Raw genomic sequence first — 16,465 nt, 5'->3', positions numbered from 1 at the left:
TTATTGGCAATCACTTTTCTCATTATCTTTGCAAGTTACCTCCCATTCCTTGCTTCCTTTGGTCCTGAAATCAAGCAATAGAGTGCATCAAAGTTCTAGTCCAAGTCATGGGTAATGCAACATACAATTTGTCACTAAACTCATGCAAAATTCTCATGAAATAATATAAAATGCACAATGTATGCTTGAATCAAGGTGTAAGTGAATATCTACCCAAAACCAGCTTATTTCCTAAGGAAATGCATGAAACTAACCTAAAAATAGTAAAGAATGGGTCAGTGAAACTGGCCAAGATGCCCTGGCATCACAACACCAAACTTAAAGCTTGCTTGTCCCTAAGCAAGTACTGAAACAAGAGAATGATGAATGGAATGCCAAGAGCAATGAGTCATTCTTGTGGAAGTCATATCACTGATTTTATGGTGGTTTCATGCATAGCAACTTAGGTTCATTCCTGGCTTTCAGACCTTTATCATGTCTTAAAACACTCACTTTGCTTACATCCCATGAGACTTTTGTTCATTGATCCCTTTATTGTCATTTTAGAGCTTATTGGTGTTCTTAGGCTAAGTGCTCTGTAAGGGGGCAACTTTTTAAGATAAGCTTTCAGCCAACACTCCCAAACCAGTTGGTTCAAGGTGCTAGGTGTTGAAGCACCCCTAAGGACTTACTCCCTCAAGTCTCTCCCCCATACATACACACCACAGGCATATAGTTCATTTATTTTCCTTCTTGAGACCTTGGTGTCCAGCACCTCTTTGGGTTACTAAATGCTCTGTGGTGAGGGTTACTCTTGATAATGGACTTTCAGCTGATAATCCCGGGTTAGTTAACCCAAGTTACCAGGTGATAAAGCACCCCTAAGAGCTTATTCATCCAAGTAGATCCCTTACACAGGAACACCACAGACACATATCTTAAGATCAAAACCATTGGTGCCTAGCCTTATTGCTTACTCTTTTTCTTTTGTTTTTTTTTTCACTTTCATTATTCTTTTCTCTTTCTCTTATTAGGATCTTGTCATATACTTAGTCTCATGAGTATATTCAAAGCAAAGTATTCAGGCCAGATAGTTGTCATCCCACCTTATGGTTGAACCAACTTAGCTAACTTATGATCATACCACAAACTCATGAATGTACTCCATAATATGAACTCCACTCTGGTCTTTTGAAACATAAGCATTCTCTCTTCATTTGATTAAAAGGGACAAGCATACAAGTAAGTAAAGTAGGGATGCAGTGACACAAAGACTAGTGCACATAGACCTATTCAGAACTTAAAAGACAGAATTTAAAAAAAAAAAATTTAAACTAACATGGAAGCATGTTCTATTTCATACAAGATCTTCCTTATTTAAAACATAGAGAAAGGTGAACTAAAGAAGGAACTCGACAAACTTTTACTGTTGTGGATGTCCATGCTCTTTTCCTTGCTTGTCCTCCTTGTTTCCTCTTGCATTTCCTCGCATCCGTGCCAATCTTGCTTGCTTCCAATCCTCAAGTGCCTTCCTCACTGACTCATGACTCTCTTCCACCCTTTGTCTTTCTTTTCGTGCTAATTCATCCTTCATTTTGTCATACCTGGCTATTCCTGGATGCAATATTGGCAGCTGTCCCACTAAGTAGCCGAGCTTGGCTTGAGTGTTTATGTGATGTCCTGTTTCGCTCATGTAAACTCCTTCTGCGAATGCCCTTTGCTCGTCAAATAGTTTTGCCTGTTCTATTTATCTTCGATGCATCTCATGTATGTGTGCCCCTTGATGTGCTTGGATGTTGATTAGCCTTTGGGTGGATTCTTGTTGCTCATTTTGCCTTTGTTCCATCCTGTTGAATGTTTCTTCCCATTGTTGTCCTTGACTTAGTTGTTGTTCTATCATTTGCCTTTGCCACTCACCTTGCTGAGTCATCCATCTTGAGAGTGTTTCCTCTTGCTGCCCCATCATCTGTAGTTGAAGCTCTTTCTGTGCTCCTTGGCTTTCCAAATATTGTCTAGACAAGCCATCAATGGCCTCCTGCAATTGGTGCATGTCCAAGGTCTGTTGTGCTTGGCCCTCTAAGACTTGTCCTTCCACTACTTGAGGGACTGTCCTCTTCCTTTGCTTCCGCTGAGGCAAAGGGGATGCTGCAGCATTCATCCTTCGTACAGTTATTGGGATGCCTTCCTTTATCCACATGGGGTTCTTATCTTCAAAAACCACCCCAGCTTTCTTGCATATTCGGTAAATAGTGCTGGGGTAACCTAACGTTCCTCTTGAGTCGCTTTTCTCTGCCATCTTTCTAATACCTTCAGCTATGAGTTCATGAACTTTGATTTCTCCTCCCTTCAGTATACAGTGCACTATTGTGGCTCTCTTCACATTCACCTCCGAGTTGTTTGCAGCTGGGAGAATAGACCTTCTCACTAGCTCAAACCACCCCTTGGCTTCAGGAGTGAGATCTGTTCTCTTGATGAACTTTGGTTTATTTCCCGCACCCCTTTCCCAGTCAGCTCCTGGTACACAAATATCTTGCAGAATGTGGTCATAATTGGGGTTGTCCAATCATGAGTGATAGCTTTCTTCTTCAAACTGTATAGACCGTAGCTTCAATGCCCTCATGACACTCATGGGACCAAAGTCCACCATCTTTCCTCTCACAAAGCTTGTGTACGACTCATCCTTCTTATCATATCGAACCGCATTTGCATAAAATTCTCTTATGAGGTTTGCATTCACCTTAATGACCGGGTCAGTGAGGAGCTCCCATCTTCTCCTTTCTATCTTCTCTGTGATTTTGGGGCACTCAGTCTTTTTAACTTGAAATCCCAGCTCATAAATGATTTCCTTATCAACCATCCACCCGTATTGCAATGCATGATGCAAGCTTCTAAATCTCTTTTCATCATATGGGTGTTCTTCCATGGGTTCCTTTCCCTTCCTTCTTTTAGAACCCGAAGATGCCATGAATGATAGTTAATATGTGAAGGTGGCAAAGTTGTGGAGATTTTTGGTTATTTAAGGTTTTATTGCGATGAAGAGAGTGAGGTGGGAAAAAGGTTTTTAATGGGGTAGGGAGTGTCTTGTGCCGAAATGGAAAGTGGTGAAGATTGGGTAATGACAATGAAGGTGGGTACGGAACAAGGGTCATTTATATAGAGAAGTTGTGAGAGAATGGAGGGTGTGGATTGATTGAGTGGTTGCTTGATGGACGGTTGGGGTGATGCATGGATAAAAGACAAGGATCATCACTTTATGAATGAGATTGCTCGGTCTTTTAGGGGTTCCATTTTTCCAATGTTGCATGGCAACATTTTCCAATGTATTCCCTTTTTAGAACAAGTGTGTAGCCCTTCCTTTTGTGGTGTCCGATCCTTCTTTGTTTAGTTGTCCAATCCATCCCTTTTTATGCTTCTTTTCTTTTCCTATAAAGATTTAAAATAAGGAAATTAATATCATAAAAATCAAACTCTACGGCTAGAATAATAAAGAGAAGAAAAATAGTTTGTTTATTTATGAATTTCAACTAACTAACTACTTGTGTATCCTTATGCATTTTGGTGGCACCATGGGGTGACACCAAACTTAGTTTGAAGCAATGTGATGAAAAATTTTGTTCAAAGCTCCCAAGACTAGCATGCATCTTGGTTTGCTTTGAACACCAAACTTGTTCTTCACTATATACTTGCATGATAAAGATTTCACCAAGTGTTTGTCAAGTTTGGGTTGAAATTCATAAACATTGATTTATTCATTATTTTAAAAACATATAAAACATGGGTTGCCTCCCATGAAGTGCTTCTTTAGCGTCACTAGCTTGAAGTTTTTCCCACATCAGGGTGGTTGATAGTGCTTAAAGTCCTCCCCTCTTGCTGTGGACTTATATCCATTGGTTGGATCAATGATCTCCACATGTTCCAGGGAAAGAACTCTGTTGATAGTGAAGACCTTGGGTAACTGAGATGGTACAATAGGGAGATTAGGGGGAATATCTGGGAAGTAAGCTGAGACAAATCTATCCCCTGGAGAGAAGTCTTCCGTAGGGATCTTCTTGTTCCTCCACCTCCTTGGTACCTTCTTCATTGTTTCTTTTGAGGTTGCCTTCCCCTTGGTTACCTCTTTTTCTAAAGGAGTTGTGATGCTGTCTTCACCTGCCTCTAGAGGTTTAGGTTCCTCCAACTTTTTCTTGAGCTGTGGCAATTGCTGTTTTCCTTGTTTATCTATTAAGGGGATCTCAGAATGAACTGGCTGTGCTTCAGTTCTTGTTTCCTCCTTTAGTGTCTCATTATTATTTGTGCTTAGTTCCTTGTCCTCTTGCTCTGTTTCTTGTGAGAGTTTGAAAACATTGAAGCTGAGTCGTTCATCATGGATTCTCAATATTAGCACTCATTTCTCTACATCGATAAGTGCTCTGGCCGTAGCTAGGAATGGTCTTCCCAATATGATTGGATGAGTGTGACTCTCTTCCATGTCCAGGACAAAGTCTGTTGGGAGAAAGTATTTCCCAACCTTTAGCAACACATTTTCCACCACTCCTATTGCTTGCTTTTGAGTTTTGTCAGCCAGTTTGATGATTACATCTGTGGGCATTATCTCATTGATCTGCAGCCTCTTCACCAGGGATAAGGGTAGTAAGTTGATGCTGGCCCCCAAATCACATAGTGCTCTATCGAACATAGTTTCACCTATGGCACAAGGGATGTGAAAACTCCCTGGGTCTTTTCTTTTTGTAGGTAACTCAGGTTGAATAAGGGCACTACATTCCTTGTTCATCACTATAGTCTGGCCTCCTTTGAGTGAGCTTTTCCTGGGAAGAAGTTCCTTCATATACTTGATGAATGCAGGCATTTGTTGAATTGCCTTGATGAATGGTATGTTCACATACAGAGATGCAAACAAGTCTAGGAACCTTGAGTATATTCTCTTTCCCACAGCACCATTGAGCAGTTGAGGGAAGGGTGCATAGAGCTTCAGCAGCTCTTGTTGTCAGATTTCTGGTTCTTGGTGATCTCTATCCTCCTCCTTTGTTGAGTTATCTTCAGGTTGTTTGCAAAGTTTGCCTTGCTTGTCTTCAGTCTCTTGATCACTCATAGTGACCATTTTGCAATCTTCCCATCTTACTTTCTTTTCTCCTGATGGTCTCTCCCTGGTTCTTAATATTGGCTCACACCTCCTCTTTGAACACCTTATTTTCTTGAATCTCTTGGCATATTCCTTCAAGTAAGGCTTCAATCTTAGAGAGCTTATCATCAATTGATGAGTGATTCGGAGCAGATGTGCTGTTTTGGTTTTGATAAGCGTGTGGAGAAGTGTTGTTGTGGGGGTGTTGAGATGTCCTCTGTGTGAATTGCTGGTGAGCTGCATTGTTGTTTGAGTTTGTAACGTCTCTGGTCTTGGTTTTGATCTTGCTCACTTCCCCACCCAAAGTTTGGGTGGTTTCTCCATCCGGGGTTGTAGGTCTTGGAGTATAGATCATAGTTTTTCCTTGGTGAATTCCCAATGTAGTTGGCTTGCTCCTGACTCCCCTCTGCTTCTTCATTCACTCCTTCTTGGGTTGTTGATGAAGTGGAGATTGCTGCTACTTGGTTCATCTCCATCTTCTTGGTGAGGTCAGCCAGCTGTTGGGTAATGAGCTTGTTTTGGGCCAACAGAGTATCTACATTGTTTAGCTCCATTACTCCTCTTGTGTTCCCTCTTTCGGAAGCATAGAAATAGTTGTTCTCTGCTACTGTTTCAATAACATCTATGGCTTCGTCAATAGTCTTCTTCTTGTTCAAAGATCCTCCGGATGAATAGTCTACGGCCTTCTTTGACTCATAAGAGAGCCCTTCATAGAAAATGTGCAGCTGCACCCATTCGTTAAACATATCTGGTGGGCACCTCCTTGTTAGGTCTTTAAACCTCTCCCATGCTTCATATAGAGTCTCACCATCTTGTTGCTTGAAAGTTTAGACCTCAGCTCTTAGCCTATTGATTCATTGAGGAGGGTAAAATCTTGCTAAAAATTTGTTCACCACTTCTTCCCACGTTGTCAAGCTTTCCCATGGGAAAGATTCCAGCCACTTGGCTGCCTTGTCCCTAAGTGAGAATGGAAACAAGAGCAGTCTATAGGTGTCAGGATGAACACCATTAGACTTCATTGTGTCACATATTCTCAGGAAGGTGGTCAAATGTTGATTGGGGTCTTCTTGAACACCTCCTCCAAACGAACAGTTGTTCTGAACAAGGGTGATGAGCTGTGGTTTAAGTTCAAAGTTGTTGGCATGGATTGTTGGCTTTTGGATGCTACTTCCACAATTGCCTGGGTTTGGATTGATGTAAGAGCCTAAAACTCTTCTATCCTCCCCAGCATGATTTGCTCTACCTCCTCCCCCATGGTTGTGATCTTCTTCTTTATGATGGTTTTCCATGTTGTCTTCCATGTTTGGTTCAAAGAATTCCTCTTCTTCCTCAGCACCAACCACTTTCTTTCCTCTTGCCTTCCTCCTTAATCTAAGGAAGGTCCTCTTAGGTTCAGAATCGAAGAAAGTTGAAGCCCCGCTTCTTCTCCCTGTCATACAACCATCAAGTGCAAGCAAGAAAAGATAGGTGCAGAAAGTATTTGTGTCAGAATTACTGTTAGTTGTGGGTGATGCAATATATCAAACAGTTAGTGGGTTAGCAAACAGAATTGAAAATAACAAAGAAAAACAAAAGAGTAGAGGAGGGAGGGAAGAAGTTTAACTAAAACAAAAAGTAAATCACTCAAATAGAAAATGAAATTCACAAAAAAAAATGCTCAATCTAGTGATCTTCCAATTTAATCATTGTTGATGCACAATCAATCCCCGGCAACGGCGCCAAAAACTTGATGCGCGGAAAACTTGTCTCTCAACAAATCTCCCTTCGGCAAGTGTACCGAATTTGTCGTCAAGTAAAAACTCACAATAGAGTGAGGTCGAATCCCACAGGGATTGATTGATCAAGCAACTTTAATTAGAAGAATGTTCTAGTTGAGCGAATCCAGAATTTGGGTTGAGAGTTGCAGAAAATAAAATGGCGGGAATGTAAATAACAAAAAAGTAAATGCTAGAATTAAAGGATTGGAAGTAAATGACTGAAAATAAATTGCAGAATTGTAAATGGGAATGGGGGATTTGCTTATAAAGTAAATGGCAGAAATTAAAGAGAATGGGTAAGATCAGAGATGGGGAGTTCATTGGGCTTAGGAGATGTTGCAATTCTCCGGATCAAGTTCATTTTCATCTCTTCCTCGATCAATGCACTCATTGATCTCCTTGGCAATCTTAAGTGATTAAATTACAATTTCTTGCAATTCAATCTCTCAAATCTTGATCAATAGCCACTTCCTTGGTCAATTGCTCATGAGAAGAGATGAGGTATGGTCACTGATTATACCACATGCATTTCCCAAATTAAGTATTGAGAGGGTTATAGTCACATACCCATCCAAACCCAATTTGGTCCAGCATGAGAAAGCATTTCTAGCTTGATCTCTTCATTCCTCTTTCAAGGTTCAAAAGAGATCCATGTTTGAATAGCTTCTTTTCTAAGATAACTACTCAATTGGATGAAGATCGAAAGCTTTCAAGTAAAATCAAGAGAAAAGATAGAAGAAGAATAATGAAAATTCGTATTGATCCATCAAATTACAACAGAGCTCCCTAACCCAATGAAAGGGGTTTAGTTGTTCATAGCTCTAGAAAATGAAAACAAAGATGGAGAATACATCATAGAACTAGAAATTTTAGAGAAAGTAAAATACAGAGAGTAATTCTCTTTTTCCAACTTTCAGAACTCCTTAACAATTCAAAGCTACTCCTATATATACTACTTCCCTCAGCTTCTAGTTGGCTCTTCAAGTCTTGGGCCTTTGGATCTTGAGTTTGAAGAAGTTCTCTTCTTCATTTGGGCTCGGCTTTACTTGCAGAGAGAAAATGAGAAGTGGGCAGAGATTTTAGCTCAGGATGTTACGGGTGTTAACGTTTAGTAAAAATATAAGTTCGAGAACGTTAGTGACAATCAACTTTCTCACTAACGTTACTAAGTAAAAGCCACGTTAACTTCAACGTTAGTGGCATAAACGTTGCCACTAATGTTGCCTCTAAGTCCTTCGCACACGTTATTGAGACTTAAAATTTCCAATAACTTTGAAAAGCCCCATTTGTTCCCTCGTTAGAGCCCACGTTTAACTTAGTTAACGTGGCTTTTTAACGTGGGCTTGCCATCCTTCGAGAATGTTAGTGACACTCAACATTGTCACTAACGTTCCAAGGTGCCCCTATGTCTCACGTTAGAGTCCACGTTAACTAGGTTAACGTGGCTTCTAACGTGGCCATGCTTAGCCATCCCCAACGTTAGTGACAATGTTGAGTGTCACTAACGTTGGCCATTCTTTCACTCATCAACGTTAGCTTCCACGTTAACTAGGTTAACGTCGAAGTTAACGTGGCTCCTTGGGGGGGTTGTGTGGTTGCTTCCAACGTTAGTGACAATGTTGGGTGTCACTAACGTTGTCGACCACTCTTGCCTCTTACGTTAGCTCCCACGTTAACCAAGTTAACGTGGGAGTTAACGTGGTATATTTCTCCTTAGGCCAACGTTAGTGACAATGTTGAATGTCACTAACGTTGGCGTTTCTTCCCCTCTTTAGCGTTAGGGGCCACGTTAACTAAGTTAACGTGGACTCTAACGTGGCCACTTATGAGCATTTGCCAACGTTAGTGACAATGTTAAGTGTCACTAACGTTGGCTCAACTTCCCTTCTCCACGTTAGAGTTCACGTTAACTTAGTTAACGTGACTCTTAACGTGGTCAATGATGGCTTCGAGAGCGTTATTGGCAATCACTTTTCTCATTATCTTTGCAAGTTACCTCCCATTCCTTGCTTCCTTTGGTCCTGAAATCAAGCAATAGAGTGCATCAAAGTTCTAGTCCAAGTCATGGGTAATGCAACATACAATTTGTCACTAAACTCATGCAAAATCCTCATGAAATAATGTAAAATGCACAATGTATGCTTGAATCAAGGTGTAAGTGAATATCTACCCAAAACTAGCTTATTTCCTAAGGAAATGTATGAAACTAACCTAAAAACAGTAAAGAAAGGGTCAGTGAAACTGGCCAAGATGCCCTGGCATCAAGGTTTAAGGACCTGACAAGAAGGTGCCCACCAGATATGTTCAATGAATGGGTGCAGTTGCACATTTTCTATGAAGGCCTCTCCTATGAATCAAAGAAGGCAGTAGACCACTCATCTGGGGGATCTCTGAACAAGAAGAAGACCATTGAAGAAGCCATAGATGTCATTGAGACTGTAGCTGAGAATGACTACTTCTATGCTTCTGAAAGAGGCAACACTAGAGGAGTGATAGAGCTAAACAATGTGGATGCACTGTTGGTGCAAAACAAGCTTATCACCAAGCAGCTGGCTGATCTTACCAAGAAGATAGAGAGGAACCAAGTAGCAGCAATCACCACCTCATCAGCAACCCAAGAGGGAGTGAATGCAGAGGCAGAGGATGAGCAAGAACAAGCTAACTACATTGGAAACTCACCTAGGAAAGCACATGATCCATACTCCAAGACCTACAATCCTGGTTGGAGGAACCACCCAAACTTTGGGTGGGGAAATCAACAAGACTAAGACCAAGATCAGAGACGCCACAACCCCAACAACAATGCAGCCCACCAACATTCCACGCAAAGATCATATCAACACCCACCTAACAACACACCTCAACATCCATACCAAAGCCAAAATGGCCCTTCTCATCCCTCCAACCTCAACTCACCATCATCTGAAGATAGACTCTCAAGGATTGAGACTATACTTGAAGGCATATGCAAAGAGATTCAAGATAACAAGGTGTTCAAAGAGGAGGTGCGAGCCAGTATCAAGAACCAGGGAGACACCATCAAGAGGCTGGAATTTCAAGTGGGATACTTATCTGAGAAGATTTCCAAACCTACTGATAGCTTCCCAAGTGACATAGTGAAAAATTCGAGAGGTGAAGCAAAGAAAGTCAGATGGGAAGATTGCAAGATGGTTACTATAAGTGATAAGGAGACTGAGGAAGAGCTGAACAACCCATTAGAACAACCTGAAGATACTTCAGCAGGAAAGCAGGGAGTGAATCATCAATAAACCATAATTACACAGAAGGAGCTGACACAGAAGGAGCTGCTGAGATTCTATACACCCTTTCCCCAATTACTAAATGGCTGTGTAGAGAAGAGAATATACTCAAGGTTTCTTGACATGTTTGCATCCCTCCATGTAAACATACCATTCATCAAGGCCCTTCAGCGAATGCCCTCATACATTAAGTATATGAAGGAGCTACTGACCAGGAAAAGCTCACTCAAGAGAGGACAAACAATAGTGATGAATAAGGAGTGCAGTGCCCTCATTCAACCCAAGTTGCCTACAAAAAGGAAGGACCCAGGGAGTTTTCACATCCCCTGTGCCATAGGAGAAACCATGTTTGATAAAGGACTTTGGGATCTGGCAGCAAGCATCAACTTGATGCCTTTATCCCTTATGAAGAGGCTGCAGATCAATGAGATAATGCCCACAGATGTAGTCATCAGGCTGGCTGACAAGACTCAAAAACAAGCAGTAGGAGTGGTTGAAAATGTGTTGGTGAAGGTTGGAAACTACTTCCTTCCCACAGATTTTTTTCATATTGGAAATGGAGGAAAGTCATCTCCATCCAATCATATTGGGGAGACCATTCCTAGCCACAGCCAGAGCACTTATAGATGTGGAGCGAGGAGAGCTAATTTTGAGGATCCATGATGAACAACTCACATTCAATGTTTTCAAACCCTCACAAGAAACAGATCAAGAGAACCAAGAACTAAGGAAAGATCACAGTGAGATACTGATAGAAGAAACAAGCACTGAAGCACAACCAGCACATCTGGGAGTCCCCTTGGTTGAAAAACAAGATAATCAACAGCTGTCACAGCTAGAGGAAACTCAAGTGGAGCCAAAACCACCAGAATCACATGAGACTGGCAACAAAATCCTCACAGGAAAAGAGACCACAAAGAGCAGGATAACAGCAAAGAAGAAGGTACCAAGGAGATGGAGGAACAAGAAGATCCCTACAGAATATTTCTCTCCAGGAGATAAAGTGATCTCAGCTTACTTCCCAGCTATTCCCCCTAATCTCCCCACCATCCCATCTCAGCTACCTAAAGTCCTTACCATCAACAGAGTTCTCTCCCTAGAACATGTGGAGATCCTTGATGAAGCCAATGGAGATAGATTTACTGCAAGGGGGGAGGACTTGAAGCACTACCAACCACCCTGATAAAGGCAGAACGTCAAGTTAGTGACGCTAAAGAAGCGCTTCATGGGAGGCAACCCATGTTTTACATGCTTTTAAAAATAGTTAATAATGCAAGGTTCATGAATTTCAAATCAACTTGATATGCACTTGAATGAATCCTTGTGTGCAACATATAGTGAGGAACAAGTTTGGTGTTCAAGGCACACTAAGAGAACATAAATGTAACCCACATCATGTCACTCTTAGGGGCCTTGAACAAATCTTTTACACCACATGGCACCAAACTAAGTTTGGTGTTGCCAATGTTGCATACATGGATGTTGAGTTAGTCAGTTGGTCTACACTCATGAATTGCACTTAGTTAGTTAAAAACAAAAACTTTAAAAAGTAGTTAGCCTTTTAATTTTACCGCCACTTTCTACAAGTGTGTTTTTAATCACATTTCTTTTATTTTGTAGGAGCATTGATGGGGCAATTGAAGGGTTCGGATAACACAAAAGGAAGATACTACACACGTGTCTTCAAGGGGATTGCATTGGGAATGGTTGCCATGCAACATTGGAAGAAGAACAAGCTTGGAAACTGAACCAACCCCATCATAAAGTTGGTGATCCTTGTGCTCACCCATGCTAAACCCCATCCGTCTATCACACAACCACCCCATCAATCCACACCTTTCATTCACTCATCACTTTCCTATATAAGTGAATCCTAGTCCGTACATCCCTTCACATTCCAATTCCCATTCCTTACAATACACACCTTCGGCATCCCTTCATCGCACCCTGTTTCTACTGGCCAATTTCACCACTCATCACTACCCTCAACACCCTTTCTTTTCAAAAGTCACTCATGGCATCATCAAGCTCTAAAAGAAGAAAGGGAAAGGAGCCTATAGAGCAACGCCCTTTCGATGAAAAGAAGTTTAGAACTTTTTATCATGCACTCCAATTTGGATGGATGGCTGATAAGGAGATCATATATGAGCTAGGCTTTCAGGTCAAGAAAACTGAGTGCCCCGAAATCACAGAAAAGGTAGAAAAGAGAAGATGGGAGCTCCTCACCGATCTGGTCACCGCAAGAATAAATGCAACGCTCGTGAGAGAGTTCTACGCAAATGCGGTGAGGTATGATAGGAAAGAGGAGTCTTATATAAGCTTTGTGAGAGGGGTGACGGTGGATTTTAGTCCCATGAGCATCATGAGACTGCTGAAGCTACGGACCATACCTTTTGAGGAAGAAAGTTATCAATCTCGAATAGATGGTAATCCTAATTATGACCAAATTGTGAAAGATATCTGCATACAAGGGGCAGACTGGATAAGAGATCCCAATGGAAAACCCAAATTTATTAAAAGAGGTGATCTCACCCCTGAAGCAAAGGGATGGTTCAAAATTGTAAGGAGATCCATCCTTCCTGCCAGAAACAACTCAGAGGTGAATATCAAGAGAGCAACAATGGTACAATGCATACTAAAAGGGAGAGAGATCAAAGTGCACGAGCTCATAGCCCAAGGCATTAGAAAGATGGCTGAGAAAAGTGATTCTGGAGGAAGGTTAGGCTATCCCAGCACCATTTTCTGCTTGTGTGACAAGGCCGGGGTAGTGTTCAAAGATGAAACCCCCGAATGGATAAAAGTTGGTATCCCAATTACTGTCCGGCGTATGCATGCTGTTACATCTCCCCTACCTCAACGAAGGATAAGAAAGAGGGTAGCCCAGCAAACTATAGAAGGGCAAAACCCAGAGGAGCAAGCCACAGCCACCTTGAACATGCACCAATTACAAGAAGCCATTGATGGGTTATCTAGGCAATATTGGGAGAATCAAAAGGCACAGAAGGAGCTTCAATTACAGATGATGGGCCGTCAAGAGGAATCGCTCTCGAGATGGATGAATCAACAAGGGGAGTGGCAGAAGCAAATGATGGAACAACAATTGGAACAAGGAAAACAATGGGGTGAATCCTTCCACAGGATAGAACAAAGGCAAAATGAACAACAAGAATCTATCCAGAAGCTAATCAACATCCAAGCACATCAAGGTGCACACATACATGAGATGCATCGAAAACAAATAGAACAAGCAGAACTCTTTGACGAGCACAGGGCATTCTCTGAAGGGGTTTACATGAGTGAAAGTGGAAATCATGTAAACATGCTAGCAAGGCTTGGATACTTAGTTGGACAGCTACCTATAGTACATCTGGGAATCATAAAATATGATGAAGTGAAGGATGAGTTAGCACGAGAAGAAAGAGTAAGGGTGGAGAAGAGTCATGAATCAGTAAAGAAGGCACTTGAAGACTGGAAAAGAGCCAGACTAGCACGGATACAAGGAAGCACAAGTGGATACAAGAAGGAGAACAGGAACAACCCCATGAGTAAAAGGTGGTGGAATTCCCTCATTGTCCCATCTTTTTCAAGTTTTAAATAAGGAAAATCATGTATGAAATAGAACATGCTTCCATGGTAGCTTAGGATTTTCAATTCTATTTTTAGTATTCTCCTTGCTTAGGTCTATGATTGCTAGTTAAATTGCGTGTTTTCAATTCCATCTTGCTTATTGTGTTGCTTGTCTCCTTTTGAATCAAATAAAAAGAGAATGTTTGTTATAAAAGACGAGAGTGGAGTTCATATTGTGGAGTAAGTTCCTAAGTTTGTGGTATGGTAATAGATTAGCTAAGTTGGTTCACCAATAAGATGGGAAGGCAACTATCTATCCGGAATCATATTCTTGAAACACACCCCATGAGACTAGCTAAATAACAAGATCCTAATAAGAAAAAGGGAAAGAGAAAATGAAAGTTGAGAAATAAAAGGAAAAGAGTAAGAAATAAGGCTAGGCACCAAGGGTTTGAATCTTGAGGCATGTGTCTGTGGTGCTCCTGTGTAAGGGATTTACTTGGATGAATAAGCTCTAAGGGGTGCCTTATCACTTGGTAACTTGGGTTAAGTAACCCGGGATTATCAGCTGAAAGTCCACTATCAAGAGTAACCCTTGCTACAGAACACTTAGTAACCCAAAGAGGTGCTGGACACCAAGGTCTCAAGAAAGAAAATAAACAAACCATGTGCCTGTGGTGTGTATGTATGGGAGAAAGAGACTTGAGGGAGTAAGTCCTTAGGGGTGTCTTAACACCTAGCACCTTGAACCAACTGGTTCGGGAGTGTTGGCTAAAAGCTTATCTTAAAGAGTCGCCCCCTCACAGAGCACTTAGCCTAAGAGCACAATCAAACCCTGAAAACAACAAAAGGATCAATGAATAAAAGTCTCATAGGGTGCAATCAAGTGAGTATTCCAGGACATGATAAAGGTCTGAAAGCCAGTAAAGGAATGAACCTAAGTTGCTATGCATGAAACCCCATAAAACCAAGAACATGACTTCCACAATAATGATTCATTCATCTTGTCATTTCATTCATCATTCTCTTGTTCCAGTACTTGCTTAGGGACAAGCAAGCTTTAAGTTTGGTGTTGTAATGCCAGGGCATTTTGGCCAGTTTCACTGAGCTTTTCTTTACTGTTTTAGGGTAGTTTCATGCATTTTCTTAGGAAATAAGCAAGTTTTGGGTAGAATTTTACTTACATCTTGATTAAAGCAAACATTGTGCACCTTACATGATTTCATGAGATTTACGCAAGAATTGAATGACAAATTAGATGATGCATGTCTCATGATTTGAATTAGAACTTTGATGCACTCTATTGCTTGATTTCAGGACAAAGGAAGCAAGGAAGAACCACGTTAGCAGCCACGTTAGTCTAACTAACGTAACCACTAACGTGGGATGGGAGCTAGCTTGCAACGTTAATGAGAAAAGTAATCGCCAATAACGTCCTCGAAGCCATCATAGCCCACGTTAAGAGTCACGTTAACTAAGTTAACGTGAACTCTAACGTGGAAGAAGAAAATAAAGCCAACGTTAGTGACACTCACCTTTCTCACTAACGTTAGACCAAGCTCATATTGGCCACGTTAAGAGCCACGTCAACTCAGTTAATGTGGACTCTAACGTGGGGAAGCAAAAGAATGGCCAACGTTAGTGACACTCACCTTTGTCACTAACGTTAGACTAAGCCACTTTGAGCCACGTTAGTTGCCACGTTAACTTAGTTAACGTGGAAGCTAACGTGGAGGGAGCAAGAATCGCCAACATTAGTGACACTCACCTTTGTCACTAACGTTGGAATGAGCCACTATGAGCAACGTTAACTCCCACATTAACTTAGTTAACGTGGAAGCTAACGTGGATGAAAGAATGATGAGCCAACGTTAGTGACACTCACCTTTGTCACTAACGTTGGAGATGGCTATCACCACCACGTTAGAAGCCACGTTAACCTAGTTAACGTGAACTCTAACGTGGGAAGTAGGGGCGTTTTGAAACGTTAATGACAAAGGTAAGTGTCACTAACATTTTCGAAGATTTGGCAAGCCTACGTTAAAGGTCATGTTAGCCACACTAACGTGAACTCTAACGTAGGGAAGGGAGGATTCTCAACGTTATTGGAAAAGGTAAGTCCCAAAAACGTGTGCGAAGGATCAAGAGGCAACGTTAGTGGTCACGTTGGTGCCACTAACGTTGAAGTTAGCGTGGGTCACCCTTGGGTTAGGAACGTTAGTGAAAAAGGTGACTGCCACTAACGTTCTCGAACCCACACTTTCACTTAACGTTAACGCCACTAAGGTCCTAAGCTAAAAGTCCCTGCCTACTTCATACTTTCTCTCTGCAAGTAAAGCTAAGCCCACTGAAGAGGATAACTGCTTCAAACTCAAGATCGAAAGGCCCATATCCAAGACTTGAAGAACCAACTAGAAGATCAGAAGAGTAGTATATATAGGGGTAGTTTTGAATCAAAAAGGGGGTTGGAAATTGGAGAACTACTCTCTGTATTTTACTTTCTCTGCAACTTTTAGTTTAATTCTCAGAATGTACTCTCCATCTATGCTTTTCATTCCCAAAGCTATGAACAACTAAACCCCTTTCATTGGGTTAGGGAGCTCTGTTGTAATTTGATGGATCAATATTAGTTTTCATTATTCTTCTTCTATCTTTTCTCTTGATTTTACTAGAAAGCTTTCAATCTTCATTCAATTGGGTAGTTATCTTGTAAAAGAAGCTATTCATACTTGGATCTCTTCAGAATTTTGGAAGAGGAATGAAGAGATCTTGCTAGAAATGCT

General features: G+C 41.3%; 1 non-coding gene across 1 annotated transcript; it reads left to right on the top strand.

The window, feature by feature from the left end:
• Window positions 1-5,838: 5,838 nt before the first annotated feature.
• Window positions 5,839-5,946, top strand: LOC112746471 (small nucleolar RNA R71). Its single transcript, XR_003174353.1, has one exon. It is a non-coding gene; the product is annotated as a small nucleolar RNA R71 (small nucleolar RNA).
• The last annotated feature ends 10,519 nt before the right edge of the window (window positions 5,947-16,465 follow it).

The sequence above is a fragment of the Arachis hypogaea genome, chromosome 14 (genome assembly GCF_003086295.3).
Source record: "Arachis hypogaea cultivar Tifrunner chromosome 14, arahy.Tifrunner.gnm2.J5K5, whole genome shotgun sequence".
In the NCBI taxonomy this organism is placed as follows: Eukaryota; Viridiplantae; Streptophyta; class Magnoliopsida; order Fabales; family Fabaceae; genus Arachis; species Arachis hypogaea.
This window is presented reverse-complemented; position numbering and strand designations above follow the sequence as displayed.